The following is an 18,494-nucleotide window of genomic DNA, read 5'->3' on the forward strand; positions in this document are numbered from 1 at the left end:
TAGCAAAAAGATGCATGTGTTACTTGGATCTTGGAACCAGCTTTAGAGAGATGGTTAACACAGAAAAAAAAAAAAAAAGAGAAACAAACAAACAAAAAAAGCAACCAAAAAAACACCCCCAAAACCTGTCAGTTGTGTATGGATACCTGGAACAGTAGTTGGATAAAAGTGCCTCGTGTTTCTTGATTTTTCCAAACTGCATTCTCCATCCCATCACCTAGTACAAACTTGATTATGGTAGAAATTGCAGTAACAATCTGCTGTCTTTACAAAATTGGATGCTAACTTTAAATAAACCAATGGGATAGCCTGAAATTCCTAAAGTGAAATTCCAAAATAAGCTCCTTCACCAAAGTTTTTGTCTCACGAAGACATTTCCTAGCAGTATTGCCTCTGTAATTCACAACCGTAAGAAGAGCCTCCAACAGTTTTCCTTCGGGGAAAGTGCTAATAACCCCTGCAGGGACTTTTGCTGCAACCCTGTTACCTAAGTGTGGTTTTTCTCAGTAGCTTTTCTCTGTGGCTGCCAGGCTTGAGAAAACCCAAGCTCCTCCTTGCCTTAAACGTGAGCTCTAAAGCATTCACGATTTAAAAAGGGAACTGCACATGCAAGAGCGGAGTCAGGCTGTCTTACGACACAGAGGCAGCTAAAGTGGCTGCTCTGGGCAAACAGCACGTCCTTTTGCACGTGAAGGGTCAGAAAACACCCCACAAGAAATCTGAGAACTAAGCAGTCTTCGGGATTGAGTGAATGCTGCCCTAATAGTGCCTGAAAATTATCGAGCTAAATGAGAGTACAGATGCAAAGAATTCATTTTCATATGTGTTGTTTTGGGGGGAAGTAGGACATCTGTATAATAATATTTGTATCTTATTTGGGGGCTGGGTTTCTGGAGTAGTAGAGTGCTATACTTGGCTCCTAGTGTGTCTTCATGTCTTCCACCTGTATTTGCTCTGGTAGAACGAGGCAATTATACAAAATGGAAGCAATTATACAAAAACATTCAGATCCCTAAGAGCAACCCCCTTCCCCAAATCTTTGATCCTCCGGTGGGGAAGGGGTTACAAAGGAGAAAGGGGCTTTGCTTTTATTGATGAAATTTTATATTTTGTTTTGTTTCATGTTTTATACTTCCTACTCCCTCTCTCCCACCCTGGTTCATCTAGTTCACTTTTACTCTTTTTTTTTTTTTTTTTTACATCTCAGCTCAAAGTCCCCTCATCAGAGAAGCTCTTCCTTATCTTGCCCTCCCATAGCCTTCTCCCTCTTTCATACTAAGTGCTCTCACATTGCCTACTTCCCCTCCCTAGTATTCTCCACCGTTGTGATGTCTTTCTTACCCTACACCGCAGAGGCTGCCGGGAAGACAAGGATTGTGTCTACTTCTGCTCACTTTGCAACGTTAGCCCCCATTGTATCGCCTGGCCTGTTACAGTAAGTGCTCAGTTAAGCATTTTCTGGGTGAATAAATGTCTCAATAAATCAATGAATTAATGAAACCATCCCCCCTGAAACCGACAAGGCTCTGAACTTAAACTGCGAGGAGAACACAAACTGCTCCCTTCGTGGAGAGGGGAGATGCCACCCCATGATGCCGTCTCCACCTGCCATGTCCTCCCCAGCCGGGTGTTCTTTCTTCAGTCCTATCCTGCCTCCCACAACTTTGGGAGGATCCTCTGTGATCCATGAGAAAGTTCTGTACCCACAAGCATACAGTATTTCTGAAGCTGGGAGAAAGGAGATGAATGTCAAGCTCAGTATTTCTGACTGTATTAGTCAGCGTAGGCTAACAGCAGTAAGGAACTTCCCCCAGATCTAAGTGGCACAAAACAAGTTAATTTCTTTTCTTTCTTTTTTTTTTTTTTTTTTTGGTTAAGAAATATGTTATTTATTTTTTATTTTGGGGGGAAGTAATTAGGTTTATTTATTTATTGTTTATTTATTTATTTTTATTAATAGACTTTATTTTTTAGAGCCATTTCAGGTTCACAGCAGAATTGAGCAGAAAATAGAGTTTGCATATAGCCCTCCCCACCTACACACGTACACTCCCCTACCCTCAACATCCCTCATCAGTGTGGTGTATTTGGTACAATCAATGAACCAAAATGGACACATTATTATCAACCAAAGTCCATAATACAAGTTAATTTCTAACCCACAAGTGGGTTAAGAGAGGTGTGGTTCTCGTCTCCACGCAGTAATTCAGGGACCCAGGCTCCTTTCGTCTCCCCTCTGCTCGTCTATAGGTCTTGGAATCTTCTGCCTGTGATGAGAAGATGGGCTGGGACTAGAGGTGGGGCTGCCACTTCCACCCACATCCTGTTGACCAGAGCTCAGTCGTATCCCCCCTAACTACAAGGCAGGCTCTGGAATGCAGCCTCTTGTGTGCCCAGGAAGAAGAGGACAGAACATGAGTGTTGCTGGAGCTCTTGGACCTGTTTCTGTGACACAGGGATCCCTGGGCCCTCTTGTTTCATTTCTCTCCACCCTGAATCCCATCAATACTGCTCAGAGAAAGGTGACCTTTCACTGGTGGTCAGACTTGAGTGGCTCTGACTGATGACCTTGTGGTATCAACCTGGTACTAGGTTCCAGTTTCAAACACAGACCATGCCTCTCAGAACATCTATTCCGTTCACATCTTTCCAGGTCCTGGCAATGCTGTCTTGTTTCTGAATCTTGACTAGGCTCCAGGCTTACGGCACAGGCATCTTCAGGGTTTAGCACCCTTGGTACAAGATGTCAGGGAGAAGGTATCAGACACAAACAACACTCCTGCCCCATTGCTTGTAGTTCCCTGAATGGAGCATGATGTCATCTCTCTCTGCAGAACGCCTAACTCCTCCATCCTCCTTCTGGAATTTCTTTCTCATCCTTCAAGATTCAGATCCAGCACAACTTCTTCCATCAGGTGGTTAAACTCACTCTCTGTGACAAGTGGTGGACACGTGGCATAAAGGACCTACCACCTTGTACTGAATGTCCTATTTATTTGTCTGTAAACACTGTAAGAAATGTAAAGCCTGGAACTCTGCTGTACTCATCTCTGTGGCCATAACAAAGGGCACATGGAAAATCCTTGATGAATGGTTTCTTTGTTGAATGAACGCCTTCCCACCTTGACCATGACTCAAGTGCTACATCTATGTTGCCAAAGATTTTAGTCACCAGACTTTTCGAAATTTAAAACTCCTATCTGTGACGAGTAATGCATAAAAGCAATAACTGAAAAAAAAATTGTAGCTATGTGGATGTTAGGACCATAATTTCTCCCTTCTTATAAAAACCTGGATTCTTAAAGAAACAAAGCAATCTCAATGTATCTAATTTGGCTACATATAGCGATGGCTATTTGACATGTTATGAAAATAGCTGACTCACAGAATTTAGAAACCACGTGTATTCATATATATGAAAGGAAAACTGCCTCTGGTAGATTAGATTGTTATTCTGAAAGGATGACTCATTCCCCTTCACTTTCGTGGGAAGATGACACTTCTCTACCCCATGTAAGTTGGGCTGGGTCATGGGACTTGCTTCAGCCTCATGGGGAGCAGAGTGATGAGATGCTGGCAGACACCGTGTGGCTGCCTTTGACCAGTGTAATATTAGCAGATGTGGTGCGGCAGATGCTCGTCATGCACTTTTGTGCTGGATGTGCTCTGATCTGCACCGGCCATCACCAGAGGAGGGCACGGCTCAGAGGAGGAACATGAGATGCGTGTGGAGCAGAGCCCCATCACCTAATCCCCCAGCTGAGCTGAGTCTAGTTTAAGCACGCCCAGCTGACCTGACAGGAGTGAGAATAAACGGTTTTTGGTTTACGCCTCTGCACTTAGGAATGTTTGTTGTGCATTAATATTTAATGTATACGTTTCTTATATAAGCTTTTTTTTTTTTTTTAATATGGTGCCTCCCTCAAAGCCATGCCCAACTAGACAGCAAATTATTTCTGACTGAGGCATTAAACCTTGAACTAACTCAGTCTGTGAGAAATAGAAGTTGGGAGGGAAGTTCTAATAAAATACTCTCCAAGCTAGTGACACATGTTTCTGGATCGACCATGCCTTTATTTGAATAACCGTGTGGGATACAGGAAATGAGCTACACACGAAAGCTGGCCTGACACAAATTCCCAGAGTGTATGATAGGAAGAAGGCGGTGGGAGAGGGAGAAGATTAAGGCAAAATTTCTATTATATACAACCTGAGTATATTTACTGCCATAATTACAAATATAATTTACAGTCATGGTGTCTTCGTGCTAACAGTTATTAGCTTAATAAAACTACTGCTCTAATAAAGCAAATGCTATTACTGGAACAGCTGTCTAATTGATGGGTTATTATTACAGTCACTTAAAAACAGAAATGGTAAATAAGGGGGTAGTACTATTAAAAGTACGGGGCTGTTCCTCCAGGGCTGAATATATTAAACTTATAACATTTTCTATATAGCAATACTGTTGACCCTTAGGGGCACTCATCTGTGGTTCTGTATCCACAGATTCAACAAATCGCGGATATGTAGTTGTGGTATCAACTTACTGGAAAAAAAACCTGCTTATAAGTGGACCCTTGCAGTTCAAACTCCTGTTGTTCAAGGGTCAATGGCATTTTGTTCCTTAAGTAACATTTTGCCTTCCATTGTCTCCACCCCGATCTCTGACTTGGATAAGCTAAATCAATACCTGTGAGTCTAAATATCTTTTCATCTAAGACCGTGCTACTCAGTGTTATCTGCTGGTTCCAACCCAGAATGGCAGAATCAGATTCAGAATCTGACCTTAGCAAGATTCACGTACACATTAAAATATGCAAAACTGCTGTAAAAAAAAATGTAAAGATGTATTACAAGCTAACATTCCAAATTCTATGGTAAAACCCTGGGGGCATTTCTGTAAAACTGAATTAAAGTCTTAATACTCACAGCAGTCTTGCTGCAGTTTTAGCACCACCTGGGAATTGTCAGGAACCCAGGACCTCAGCCCACCCCTGCAGTACCGTACAAGAATCTCCGTTCTGACAAGATCTTCAGGTGATTTGTATGAATAGTATGCTTTGAGAAGCACTGCTCAAAATTTCCTTTCTAATTTCTTTACATGTGAAACAAAAGGTAATAATACTAGAATATTCATTCATCCATACTATATGGAATCTATCATAAAGCTAACAAAGTATGCTATTTTAACTGTTAGCCATGATTTTCTTTGTTAGGGAGGAAACAACACTATAGGAGAGTAGAAAGGGCTGCACTCTAGGGGGCACATTATTGTTTAGTGGTAGGATTTCTTGCTATTTTATAACAGATAATCTTTCTTTTTAATAAAAAAATAAGTTTAAGATCCTTCTGTTTCTTCAGCTCTGGTAAGCCCCTTCATTATTTATTTGAAAGTAGTTTGGCCCTATCCTCATCCAGTAAGTTTTAGGGAACACCATATTACTGCAGGCAATATTTAATGATAGCAACTGGTAGAAAGGAAATAGCATTCATACAAGAATTTAACGGGGGTGTAATTCGTTTGGTTTCAGCATTTGTTGTATGGGTCTTCATTTTGAATTGTCCAACGTATGCTAACATACTTGGTGCATTTAAATGAAGATAACTGTTTACACCATAAAGAAAATGTAATTTGTCTTATTGCAACTTATGATGAAAATAATGCTCATTCTGTGCCCTGCTGTCCACTACCCCTGAAGGTTTCCTCTGGTTTCTTCTGTTTGACTAATTTTTGCCTGTTTGTGTACATGTTATACATAGAATAATACAGTATGCATTTGTTTGTGACTAGATTTATATATTAAATCCTTTTGTTTAAACGTTTTGAAAAAGAAACCATGAAGTTAAAGAAGAGGAGACAAGTTGACACCTAAGTCCTTGAAGAATCTAAAATAATTCATTTAAAAATATTTTAGAGAATTGTAGAAGGTTTCTATTTACAAAGCTTCAATATTTCCTCCAAACACAACCATAGAGGAAAAACAAATTCAACTATTTTATAACACAAGTTTTGAAATATATGAAATGTAGTAAAAGAACTTAAGAATTGTAACCGTAGCACCCACGTCTAAATCTTGATTTTTGGTATTAAAATATTGACTGACTGAAAGCTTATTCACAGTTTTTTTCATAAATGCTCAAACTATCTCAATGAATCAGAAATGTCCCAAAAGTGATGATTGCACATTTAACTTTAGAGATTTCTGATGAAAATTTCATCGTTCCTTTCATTCCAAAATAATCATTTAATCCCCAATCCAATAATTATTTCAATCATATGGGCTGACATTTTAGAATACAAAACTTTTTCCCTGCCTCTGTTTAAAATAATGGTTATCCTATCTAAAAAAGTTTAGGTGAAAACATGGTAAAAATCTTCTTCTTTAGAAATAATCCAGCTGAAGTTTAATTAGCTTCTGCAGAACAGTAATTAAAAATCAACTCACTTCTTCTGTGAGAACAATAAATTTTTAAATTACAGGTTATAAAAACATCAGTATTATCCTAAAAAATAGTTCAGACAATTAATTTTGTTACGAATATAGAAGATTTGATTTGGCTAGTGTAAAATTACTCACTTGGAAGCAACCTGCCCCAGTTCTGAAATCATTTAGTTCACAGAATAAACAAGATCCTCATTATATTTGACACTAGATTCACTTTAAAATTACCAGTATGATGATATTTGGGTCTCCTGCATCGTAGACAAAATGATGACTTTTTCACGCCTAGAAAATCTTCTCGGACTCTTTGCCCCTTGTTAACCACAAAATCAACATGAATTCAATCAATCACACATCATGCAGTCCTCTACCGCAGGTCATGAATTATAATCATTGCCAGAAATGATGGTAAGTGTAACGCAATGTAGTCCCTCAGAAGAAAGCAAGACAGGATGCAAGAAACAAAGCAGATGATAATGCTTTTTTTGTGCCCACACCAATCCTTAAGTAGCTTAATGGAGTAATGTCATATTGAGCAGTCACTAAAAAATGCATATTTGCTCCTCAGTCTTCAGAAAGACAGCTAGACTGAAGTCACCTCCACAGTTAATATTGCCAAAATAATATTTTTTACTGACCTCTCATATTTTGAATGCCTGTGTCTTTCCTAGAGGGTGCCCTTGTCTAAAAACTAAAACAACTGTAGGTTAATTAACTCATATATCCGCTCTCTCTTCACTTTCTCTTTATTGCATTACGGAAGCACATAGAATAATACAGTTTGATGAACAACATGAACCAGCTTTCTTTTAGAATGCGAACAGAACGGTGAGCGTCAGCTGCCTTCCACTGATAGGATCTCACTGAAGGAGTTTTCATGTGAATCTGTGTTTATTTCCAAAGCACGTGAAAAATATGTTTAGTCATCTCCCGTGCTTCAGCTCAAAGTGATGACTTCATTTCCTAGCTGTCTTACAAGGATTAGTGCCCTCTCCTGTGAATGTGTCTCGGAGGCACTCTGAAGCAAGGTACCATTCCCGCTGTCCAGCCAGACCCAGGCAGAAGACGTGTGTGATGTCCCTCAGCTGCAGTCCAGCACAACGACCCAAAATATCATTAACTACCAATGATGCTTTCACATTGAACTGCTACCCCTGCAGACGGGTAAGGCATTGGTGGTCGATGAATTCTCATTTTTTCTTCACATTAAAGGGAAAAGTATGATTAAAAAATAAGACTGGGCAGTAATGTAGACAAGGTGGGGGCAGAGAGAGCTGTCTGCCCCAGGTGCAGATAACAGAGGAATGCACTATCGAAAGATCTTCTACAAATTTATAACTGAAAGCTGGTTGCTTTTTACTATCATCCTTCCCTGGTAATTCTTAATAACATCAGTGATAAAATACCATACCCCTCCAAAAAAAAAAAAACCCTCTTTTTGTCGGTTGAAACAAACGCTGAAGTTACTATTGTGTTTCCATTATATGCATATGAAATGCAATTCCCTCTCTCACAATAAATACATTTATTTACTGGAGTCTCATACATAGTGACAAAATGATGACTTTTACATTCCCAGATTGTCTTCTCAGCCTCTTTGCCCCTTGTTATTTATCCACAAGATCTGCAACCATCAGTCAATCAATCAAGGCATTATGCAGTCCTCTACCATGCAGTGTGTCGTAAATTATAATCATTGTCAGAGAGGATATATATATTTAAATTATACCTCTATATAGTATATTTATATATTTATATAATATATTGCTTTTAAATATTTATATTTTACATGTAAATATATGCCTTTATGTACTTATTTAAAATTACTACATCTATTGACATATATTTAAATATAGTTATTTCACTTATATATAGTATATATACACACATATATGTCTTGAATGGACATATTTTTATTACATCTTTTTATTTATTTATGTATATTTATTTTTAAATTTTTAAATTGAAGTACCACCAGTTACAGTGTGTCCATTTCTGGTGTACAGCACAATGTCCCAGTCATGCATATACATACAGATATTTGTTTTCAGTTTTTTAAATTAAAGATATTAAAGATATACAGGATATTAAACATAGTTCCCTGTGCTATATAGAAAGAACCTTTTTAAAAATCTACTTTTATATATAGTGGCTAACATTTGTAAATCGCAAACTCCCAAATTTATTCCTTTCTACTTATTTTTAAATAACCATTGCATTCTACGAGGAAGTTCTTTTGGGAAACCCCTACATACGGTCAACCCCTGACACACAGCCAACATATACACAGGCAACAACACATGTTTGTTTTCAGAACAAGAAGTCAGTAAGGTTTGGTTTGGAATTACATGCTGTGGTCAAGGGCCACGTCTCTGCAGCCTCTGTGGTATCACGCATACCACAGCTTAGACCACAGATTAGAAACAAGGAGAGAGTGTGCAGTGATGGCAAAGATGAAGCACAGAACTTGGGTCCCATCCAGTCTGTCCTTTGGAGTGACCACTCGGTATTTCATGTGTGTTTAAAATTTAACCGTGAAAGAACGTATGAAGTTTGACTGTTCTAGACTTGCTGAGTAAGCCAAACTTTTAGTTCACATATGTGCATCTGCTGTATTTCAGACTGCTAGTTGAAATCAAATCCACATACTGTTTTCCTGATAGCACACTCCAGATTATCCTGTTATTTGTTAAGGTATCTCCATAAATCTATGCTAGTCTCACTGACAGACAGAAATATTTTCTAGATGGAATTGGGATGCAAGTACCCAATGATCCGATATATCTTTAAATTATATAAAGAATTTTTTTGGTTAATTCTATAACTTTCTGAATTACTTTTAAAGTTAAGCTAATTTTAAAACTTTGAAATTATCTTGGACACCATGGTACACAGCTATCAAAAGATGTCTGGCTTAACTGCAAACCCCTCCTTTTGGAATGAACTGTTGATAAAATACAGAGGCTAAAGCAGCAGCTAGAGGGCAGAGGGTGTTAGATGCTGTGAGAGTCTATTTCAAATATGCAGACCTCAAAATCACAAATAAAGTGAGCTGCAAGATAATGGCTTTATAAAGGGAGACACATAAAATTCCAATATTCAATAAAGAATATTTGATAATAATGTATTTTTTATTCCATTCCTTTCATATTTTATTTATCAATGGATATCATTAAAACATTTACTTTTCAAGTGCTGCATTCTTAGCCTCTTTATAATTGCTGCGTTGACTTCTCTATCCAACTTTCTGGTACCAGTCTTCCCCGTAAGTTCATTTGTGTCATTTTTTTAGATTCAACGTATAAGTGATATCATAGGGTATTTTTCTTTCTCTTTCTGGCTTACTTCACTAATTAAAAAATATGAAAAGGGATTATATATATCTACACACACACACATATACATATATATCTACGTATGTGTGTGTGTATATATATATATATAAACTTGAATCACTATGCTGTACATTAGAAACTAACACAACATTGTAAATCAACTATACTTTAAAATATAACACTTACATCTGGAATCTAAAAAAAAGACAAACTTATTTACAAAAGAGAAACAGACTCACATACATAGAAAACAAAACTATGGTTACTGAAGGGGAAGAGAGTGGGAAGGGATAAATTGGGAGTTCGAGATTTGCAGATACTAATATATATAAAATAGATAAACAACAAGTTTATACTGTACAGCACAGGGAGCTATATTCAGTATCTTGTAACTTATGGTGAAAAAGAATATGAAAACGAATATATGCATGTTCCAATATGACTGATGTATTGTGCTGTACACCAGAAATTGACACAACATTGTAAACAGACTACACTTCAATAAAAATATATTGAAATAAATAAATACCCCGATGTCTACCCCTGTGAGGCAGCTCTAGCTTACCACTCACTTGTAAGCAAATTTTCATTGCCCTGCATCCCAAATCTGCTATTTCTCTGATATCCATTAAGTCCTGCTTCTTGGCGTGAATCTTAAGTTGATGGATTCTTGGCCTCTGGATGGACAATGACCTCTGCTGTTTCCATTCCACCTTGACTTTGATCACTCCTTACTGCTGATGGAGCACCTGAGGAAAATATAGCCCTGAAAACTTTCCCTCTCCTAAGGGATTTGCAACTTATTATTTACTCTGATTTTGTCAACTGTTACTTCTCAGTTACTCTCTCAGATAATGACAGTCATGAAGTAACCTCCAATTTACTGAAGTCAACAAATTTCTATCTGGTGTGACCAATGTGACCTTACAATTTATTGTTCAAGCCATGACACTTGTGAGACTAACAGGTTTTTGACTAAGAAGTAGATTTTAAAAAATAATGCCTGTGTATAGCAGTTTTATTAAAGCTATTTTAAAGACAGAATTTCAATAATAACATCCTATTAAAAATTTAAAATCTTGGGCAAATGGTAAACTGGACAACAAATAGCCTCTGATCTGCAATGGACCTAGTGTCCTTTTAAACACAGCTACAATTGTAGCTTCATTAAAGCTGATTTTTCTTGAGATGTGCTTTGGTCTATGAAAATGTATAATTTTCAAGTTCATTATCCATGGAGAAGTTCTTTGTTAGTTGTTAGGCATGTTAAAATATGAAATCTCCATGTACGGTATAGACAATACCATCAAAAAGGTTGATATAGATTATGCCACATTGAGAAAGAATGAGTTGCTGATAAGCCTTCTAGTAGCTCAAGGACAATAACTGGGGAGAGAAAAAGATTTCTTATTAGTAAGGAATCTCAGTTCAGGTAGTTTCAAGCCCACAAAGCTAAAAATACCAGGTTAGAATTACTGGCCAGATGCTAACACACAATTTTTTTTTAATTAAGCTTTTCATTTTTTAAAAGGCAAACGACTGTTTCCGAAATTCTTGCAAACCAAAGAAGGCAACCGAAAACCACAGAATGCTGTTGGCGTGCGTGTTACGTTAAACCAAGTTATGAAGGACCAACACCTGATTAAGAAAGAAAGAAGGAAAGAGAAATTAGGAAAATACACCGACTGGGTGCAGTGCTCTCAATCCACACACCGGAGCTAAAACTTATGTCCAGAAAAGCAAGGTAAATTCTCCTGCTGTGTCAGAGTTATTCCCTCAAGAAAAATGGAAAACAGCACTTTCCCAGTTGTCTGTTTTAACAGATTTCTTCAGTAATAATCGCAAGTAATTTGCATGTAATGTAGCCCATCTTTAATTAAATTGTTATCCCATTCACTCTCTTAAAGGCCAACTTGTTTCTCCAAACAGATGTGGCATAATTATCAGCTCCAAAGGATTGCTTCTGAGCCAACTGTATTTCCCCTCCTCTCTCTTTTAGATGCTAAAATTTCCAGTGGTCTCTCAGAGAAGAGTTAATTGTATTGAGCAGTTTGACAATTTCAGAAAATTGTCCCCATCACATCTAGCGAAATGGAATCTATTTTAGGGAGCGCTGCAACTGATACCACAATGAGAAATCAGTCCCTGCAAAGGTATCGGAGGCTGTTCGATTTTTGGTTGAAACACACCAAACGGATTAGTAGATTCTAATTGTTTCTACTCCCTTCCTCCGCTAACTGGAGAAGGGTATCAGCATTTGATCTTGCTGTAGTCACCAACTGCGTTAATTCAGAATGCCTCCGGCAGAGTAACTAAAACCAACATCCGTCCCTTACCTCCTGGCCTGTGCTTCCCACTTTGTCACCGTGGGTTGTCAGAGCAAGCTGGAGAGTCTCAAGAGAGACTTCTGCTCCCTCAGAGAGGAGGCAACAGAGGGAAGAAGAGGAAATGGCCCTGGCAGAACCGCTGACGGACGCGTAGGGCAAGAAGTGCCACTGGTCCTTCCTGAGTAAAGGCTTCTTGTTTCTTTGTCGCAATCAGAACTACCCTGTATCTTCCTTCTGGAGAGAAAAGCTATCAAAGAACCCAACTGCCCACCTCTCAACACCACACTGGCAAGATTAGGCAATTCAGTGCTACCCCGCTTTCAATATATTTGGGGCATCAAATATCTTAGAGGGCACCCGGGTTTGTTTTGTTTGTTTTGTTTTTCTGGTGACTTACGGGTGAAACTGTGTTTTCAGGGTGAGGTCAGAGGAAAAGATAAGAGAAACTGGAAAGAAAGAAAACAAGAACAGAGAAAGGAAAAAGTCTGGGTGGCCAGGATTGGGGGGAGGTGAAGTTAAGGCATGGTCATTATTGTTTTTAGTTACGTGAATTTCATGTGTAACCTAAAACATCTTGGGACTTAGATTACACCTAAATTAAAACGTAAAAGGAACTGCACTCTTGACTTATGTTTCTCAGAAAACATTTATCAGTGCATTTGCCATTATTTTTGGTATTTCTAGAAACATGGAGGTACTACAACTTTCTGTCACTATGAAGTTAGGTGTGGCCATGTGGTTTGTTCTGACCAAGGACACACATCAGCTAAAGTGGCCTGGGTCACTTCTGGGTGGGCACTTTAAGAACCAGCACATGATTTGTTACTTGCCCTCTCCTTCTGCCACATTGACAGGAACAGCAATTTGATGCAACCAATGGGAGCTGGTCCATCCCCGGGACCTGGGGTGAAGATGGTACCCAGCACAGCGCCTGCCCATCTACAGCGGGACTCACCTGCAGAGGAGCTTGACTGAGAAATACACTTGTATCAAGCTCTTCTGTTCATACCCAATTAACACTATGCCTTTGAAGTAAAACCTTTATGCCCCTGACTCTTCCCCCTGTCCCTGCTTCAGCCCTAGAGATGTCAGAAGTGTCACATGGAGCAAGGCGGGAAAAACAGACAAGGGTAAGAAAGAGCGACAAAGCTGGCCGCATTCATTTCTCCCCTGCAAGGAATCAGGTAATTTACAGATTATTTGAGTGAATGAAACTTTCACACTTGACTCTCTTAGACTTTTAAGTTTACATTAAATGTTTAAGTTATTTAATATTTAAGTAAGAAATATACTCCCATGATTCAAAATCCAACAACTGTAAAGTATGCCATGAAAAGTCTCTCTCCAACCCCTGATTCTCATTTTAATGTTTTGTTTTTTTTTTTTTTTAAATGGAGGTACTGGGGATTGAACCCAGGACCTCATGCATGCTAAGCATGGGCTCTACCACTGAGCTACACCCTCCCCACCCTCCAACCCCTGATCCTATCAGCCCAGTCCTAAACCCCAATTCCTAAGATTTTTTTCTTTGTTATACTCATGTATGCTTCCAGAGACTTTCTATTTTTATTTTAGTGGTAGTATACTATATACACTGTCATATGAAGTATCTTTTATCTTTTTTTTTCCTCGGGGGGAGGTAATTGATTCATTTCTTTTTATTGTTAGAGGAGGTACGGAGGATTGAACACAGGATCTCATGCATACTAAGCATGCGCTCTACCATTTGAGCTATAACCTCCCCCCTTAAATATCTTTTAAAAAAGAGACTTCGTAAATATGTGACTAACAACCTAAATCATTGCAGTTTACCAGGGAAAGGGAAAATAACCCAACAGAACTTGATTAAAAGTGTGGGAGATAAGAAATAAAGTAACTCTCTTTTCTCTCCATATTCACCCAATACATTGTCCATGTGACTGTACAGAGTTCAACAGGAAAGAAAGATGAAGTGATAAAAGTGGATGTTCTTGAAGATTTGGGCTGTGAAGTATGTTTCATGTATATTCATGTAGCAGATAGAGTGCCCGCTGGTCCTTCAGGTAAGAGAGAAATGAGCAGAGGTGAAGGGAAGAGGCGACGACAAGGAGGAGAAGACGTTGAATCGTGTGTAGGAGGAGGGCAGAGGCACCTTGCCAGGAAGCCCAGGGAAAGGGAAAACCACGTGCAGGGCAGCGTGTCTAAGAGAGAGAAGAAAGAGCTGCTTCGAGCCACTACCAGACATCGTTAAAGATCTGAATGGTAGTCTAAGGAGTTTGGACACATTGGATTGTTGGAGGTGTGCTGGAGATTGCTTCAGCAGACTGGGGATTCGAGAGATTATTCTTGGTATTCTACCACAACTGGTGGCTTTTGTGGTTCACTATCCAACGTGCCTTCTCCTCCATCAACTAATTTGATCTTCATATTGACCTTGAAGGTGGGTCTCGTTTTGTCATTGTCCAGACAATGGTCAGCTCAGGTTCTAAGATTTCACAGCACATGGTTGGTCAGTGGAAGGACCACAACACTCCCTCCTGTTTAACTATGCCCCGTGTTATGGGACAGAGGTGATTAGCTGGAACTGAACAGAAGAGGACATTCAATCTGCTCAAGGTTATGGCTCTTCTATGACTTGGGGAAAGGAGATGGGAAAGACAACATGAGATGCAGGGCTAAAAATAAAATTGAACTAATTTTGCAAATGTATTCCCTCTAGAAACTATCAACAAAATGGCAAAATACTGTTTGGGATTGGGGTTTTGTACAACTATTTTACCCTCAAATATTCTAAGGACTCTGCCAAGAAGCACACAGAACAAAATATCTTCCCCAAGTTTTGGAGACCAGCACTTGCAAAACTACTTAGAACCAACAACAGAGTTACTATTAACCAAAACTTTGAATATTTTCTAATCTATGAGAATGCAATTGTTCAAAGAATAACAAGAATTATGAAAAGGCTCAATTGATAAAGGAAAACACTGTACTTAATTAAATGCAAGCCAATGTATCGGAAAATAAAGAAGCACTTCATTTCCTCCAAACAAGGACACATAAATATATTAATATCTCTGCAAATAATACAATAAAAGATTTCCAAACTGCAAACATGTCCATCTGCCTTGTCAATTGAAAGACGTTAGAAAATTAATTTTCAGAAAAAGTATGGCTATTAATACTACCTTTATCACATACTGTGACAATGCTGACAGGGATAAGAAAAGATTTAAATGTCAGAATAGTTCATGGCAAGTATTTTCCCTTTCTAGACTGCTTTAAGAATATATATTTTAATCGTTATACTATCTTTATGAAACACTGTTCATTTTAGTTTTAAGTGTTCATAACAGCACTTTTTATGCAATAGTCATTATATCCATTACATATGGAAAGTAATCTTAGTAATAAAAAAGATATATAAGTTAAATTCATTTGACAAAGGAAGCGAAAGCGAAACTAACTATACATTTTATTTCTTTTTATGTTTCTTTCTTTTTTTTTTTTTTTTTTTTTTTTTTCTGAATTGCAATCCTCAGGCCTTAGCAAAAAGTACCCACCTTGGGAGAAGTAAAATAAAATACGGGCATAATAGAAGCAAAAGAAATCCGAAGTATAGATAAATTTTTTTTTCCAAAAATGGCAGCAAATGATACACTTTGTAATAGCTTTTTAAAAGGACACTCTATGTAAAGTACACGGTAGCACTGAATTAAGACTAGGCACTGTCAAGCCAAAGTCACAAACTTTAGGGGACACTCAGTTCCACAGAAGAGTCATGTAGCAGGACAGGACCATGGCATAGAATTTATCCTAGAATGACACCTCCCTTGATCCAGCCGGAAAAATCTCGCAGGGCCAGGGTTGCTGCCCGGTAGCACATGCAGCAAGCTGGCAAAGTCTTCCCTGCAGAGCAGCCTCAGGAGGTGGGACAGCATTCAGAAGCCCCCGGAGGCGGGCAGAGCAGTGGTGACCTGGATGGGGCGCACTCTGCTTCCAACGCAGAGGGCACTTTAGGGGATGCACACAGAGCGCCCCAGGCACCATGCTAGATACCTGCCGGGGTGTGCGAGGCAAGGTCCACTGTCTCTCCCAGGCTGGCTGGCTGCCCAGAGGGGAGTTACTAAGCAAATGAGCGAAGAAGGGAATTTGGAGTCAGAAACTGTGCGAAGTGATCTGGTTTGGCAGAGGCTGGTCTTTGACATGGAAAAGGCGTGATCTGTCCCAGGAGGTGAGTGGAACATGGCCTCTGGTTGGCTGGTCCGTGTTACCACGGAGCATTTCTCTAGGACAGCTGGCAGTGTGACAGTGGGCGATGGGGGCCTGGGATGGGTCTCAGGTGTCTCAGCGAGTTGTCTGCACGTGAACTGCTAGGATACTTCAGAAATCTCAAAAAGAGAACACACGCTGTGAGGGAGGGGCTGGGCCCTGAACTAAGGGCAAGAAACAGAAGGGAAAACCTTCCCCACTGTTCTTTCAGGCTACGCGAGGATACAGTGGCACATTTTCTGCACATAAAACAGAACGACTGCAAATATGAATACAAATACAGATGGGAATACAGCAGCCAAGCTCTGGGGACTCCTTGTGATGCCCCAGGGGCTGTCGTAAACTCTTTCGCGCATGAATTCCGTGTTACAGAGGAAACTAAAGTCCTAGGGCGGTTAACCCACTTGCCCAAGGCCGTACAGATAGTGAGTGGCTCCAGGACTTGGTTTCAGGCAACAAAACATCTGCACACGGGCCTGGAGTCACTAACACGAGATGAGTAATAAAGATGAGGAGTAAAGATTCGGTACAAGTTTACTTTCCTGAACTGCAGAAGAAAGCAATACTTAAAGACTCAGCTATTTGCACACATAGTGAACTCTCCGCCCGACTTCCGTGATCCCTACCATCTTGTGGTTTTCCCAAAGGAGCAGGTCTAGATTTCAGCAAAGATGTCAGCATTTTAGGCAGGGCCAGTTTCTCATATATATTCCTTATCTTTACAATCCTAAATTCTAGAATAGTATATGGAACCCATACTCAAACATTTGTTGTATTGGTTGAAAGATACTTGAATCCTTGAGAGACCGATTTGTATGGGAAGATAATTTAAAGGTCTCTGAAATGTCCTATGTACTCTGCTTCTTTTTCTTTAGCTTCCTGATACCTCATGGACTGATTTATAGCTGTCTCACATCAAAGTGACCTCTTCCTAAAGGAATAAACTGCTTAGAAAAACCTCACCAGAATACCGGATCCAGCTCAATTTTTCTGAATGCCTGGGATTTTTCTGGGATTGTGATTTTTGTTAAAAACATCAGCAGGTTGTTTTCCAAAGGTCGAAGAACTGAGTTGTCCATCTAATAGAGCAGGGACGTCACCTGCCTCATTTATATGTGTCCCCAGAATTAAAAACAATGCTTGGCACATAATAAGCAAGTAATATATATTTGTTGAGTAAATTAATGAAAAAATACCAGTAAAGAGAAAAACTTTATGAATCACATAGAAATCTCCACAATGATTTACTTTCATGTGCATTTCTATTTTTATTACAAAGCAGCAAATTTACATACCCACTGTCTCATTACAAGTGTAGGAGAGTTGAGTCAATCCTTTGAAATACTTTGACACGATAGATTTTGAAGACGAGATGGTGGCACACATTACACGAATTTAAATAAGAACCAAAATACTCTAAATTTTGTGGACCAGAGTTTAGAAACAGGGTTCTCTGCTATTTGACGACCTTCTTTATCTTCTCTTCATTGAGCACTTGATACAAAGTATTTGGCACTAATTCTGTACAGGCACATCACCTTGTGTTGCCCTCTGTCGTCTTTTTACAAATTGAAGGTTCGTGATGGCGCTGTGTCGAGCAAGCCAATCGGTGCCATTTTCCCAACAACATCTGCTCCCTTTATGTCTCTGTGTCCCATTTTGGAAAATTCTCACCACTTTTCAAACTTTTTCATTATTATTATATTTATTATGGTGATCTGTGGTCCATGATCTTTGATGTTACCATTGCAAAAAGATTATGACCCACTGAAGGCTTTGATGATGGTTGGCATATTTTAGCCGTAAAGTATTTTTTTTTTAACTAAGGCATGTACCTTGTTTTTTAGATATAGTGATACTGTACACTTAATAGACTATGGTATATTCTAAGTAAGCATCCTTGGAGATGTACTGGGAAACCAGAATCTTTGTGCGATTCACTTTATCTCGATATTCACTTTACTGGGTGGTCTGGGACCGAACCCACAGTATCTGCAAGGTATGTCTCTGTATCTTTCTGGCTTCCTTATGACAACAACAAAAATTGTGGAGTGGCCTGACATCCCCTGATGGAATTCCTGTTCAGTGTTTTGCTTCAATATTGCATCAGTGTTTGACAGGCCAGGTGAATAGATGAG

General features: G+C 39.1%; 1 protein-coding gene and 1 long non-coding RNA gene across 9 annotated transcripts in view; one reads left to right on the plus strand and one right to left on the minus strand.

Annotated features, from left to right (window-relative positions):
- PLCB1 (phospholipase C beta 1) overlaps window positions 1–18,494 on the minus strand; it is a 648,190-nt gene that overhangs the window by 311,116 nt on the left and 318,580 nt on the right. The gene's annotated exons all lie outside the window — the stretch shown is intronic.
- Window positions 1,919–17,260, plus strand: LOC116657955. The gene is made up of 3 exons (XR_004313139.1): window positions 1,919–1,934; window positions 6,355–6,359; window positions 13,777–17,260. It is a non-coding gene; the product is annotated as an uncharacterized LOC116657955 (long non-coding RNA).

This window comes from Camelus ferus, chromosome 19 (genome assembly GCF_009834535.1).
Source record: "Camelus ferus isolate YT-003-E chromosome 19, BCGSAC_Cfer_1.0, whole genome shotgun sequence".
In the NCBI taxonomy this organism is placed as follows: Eukaryota; Metazoa; Chordata; class Mammalia; order Artiodactyla; family Camelidae; genus Camelus; species Camelus ferus.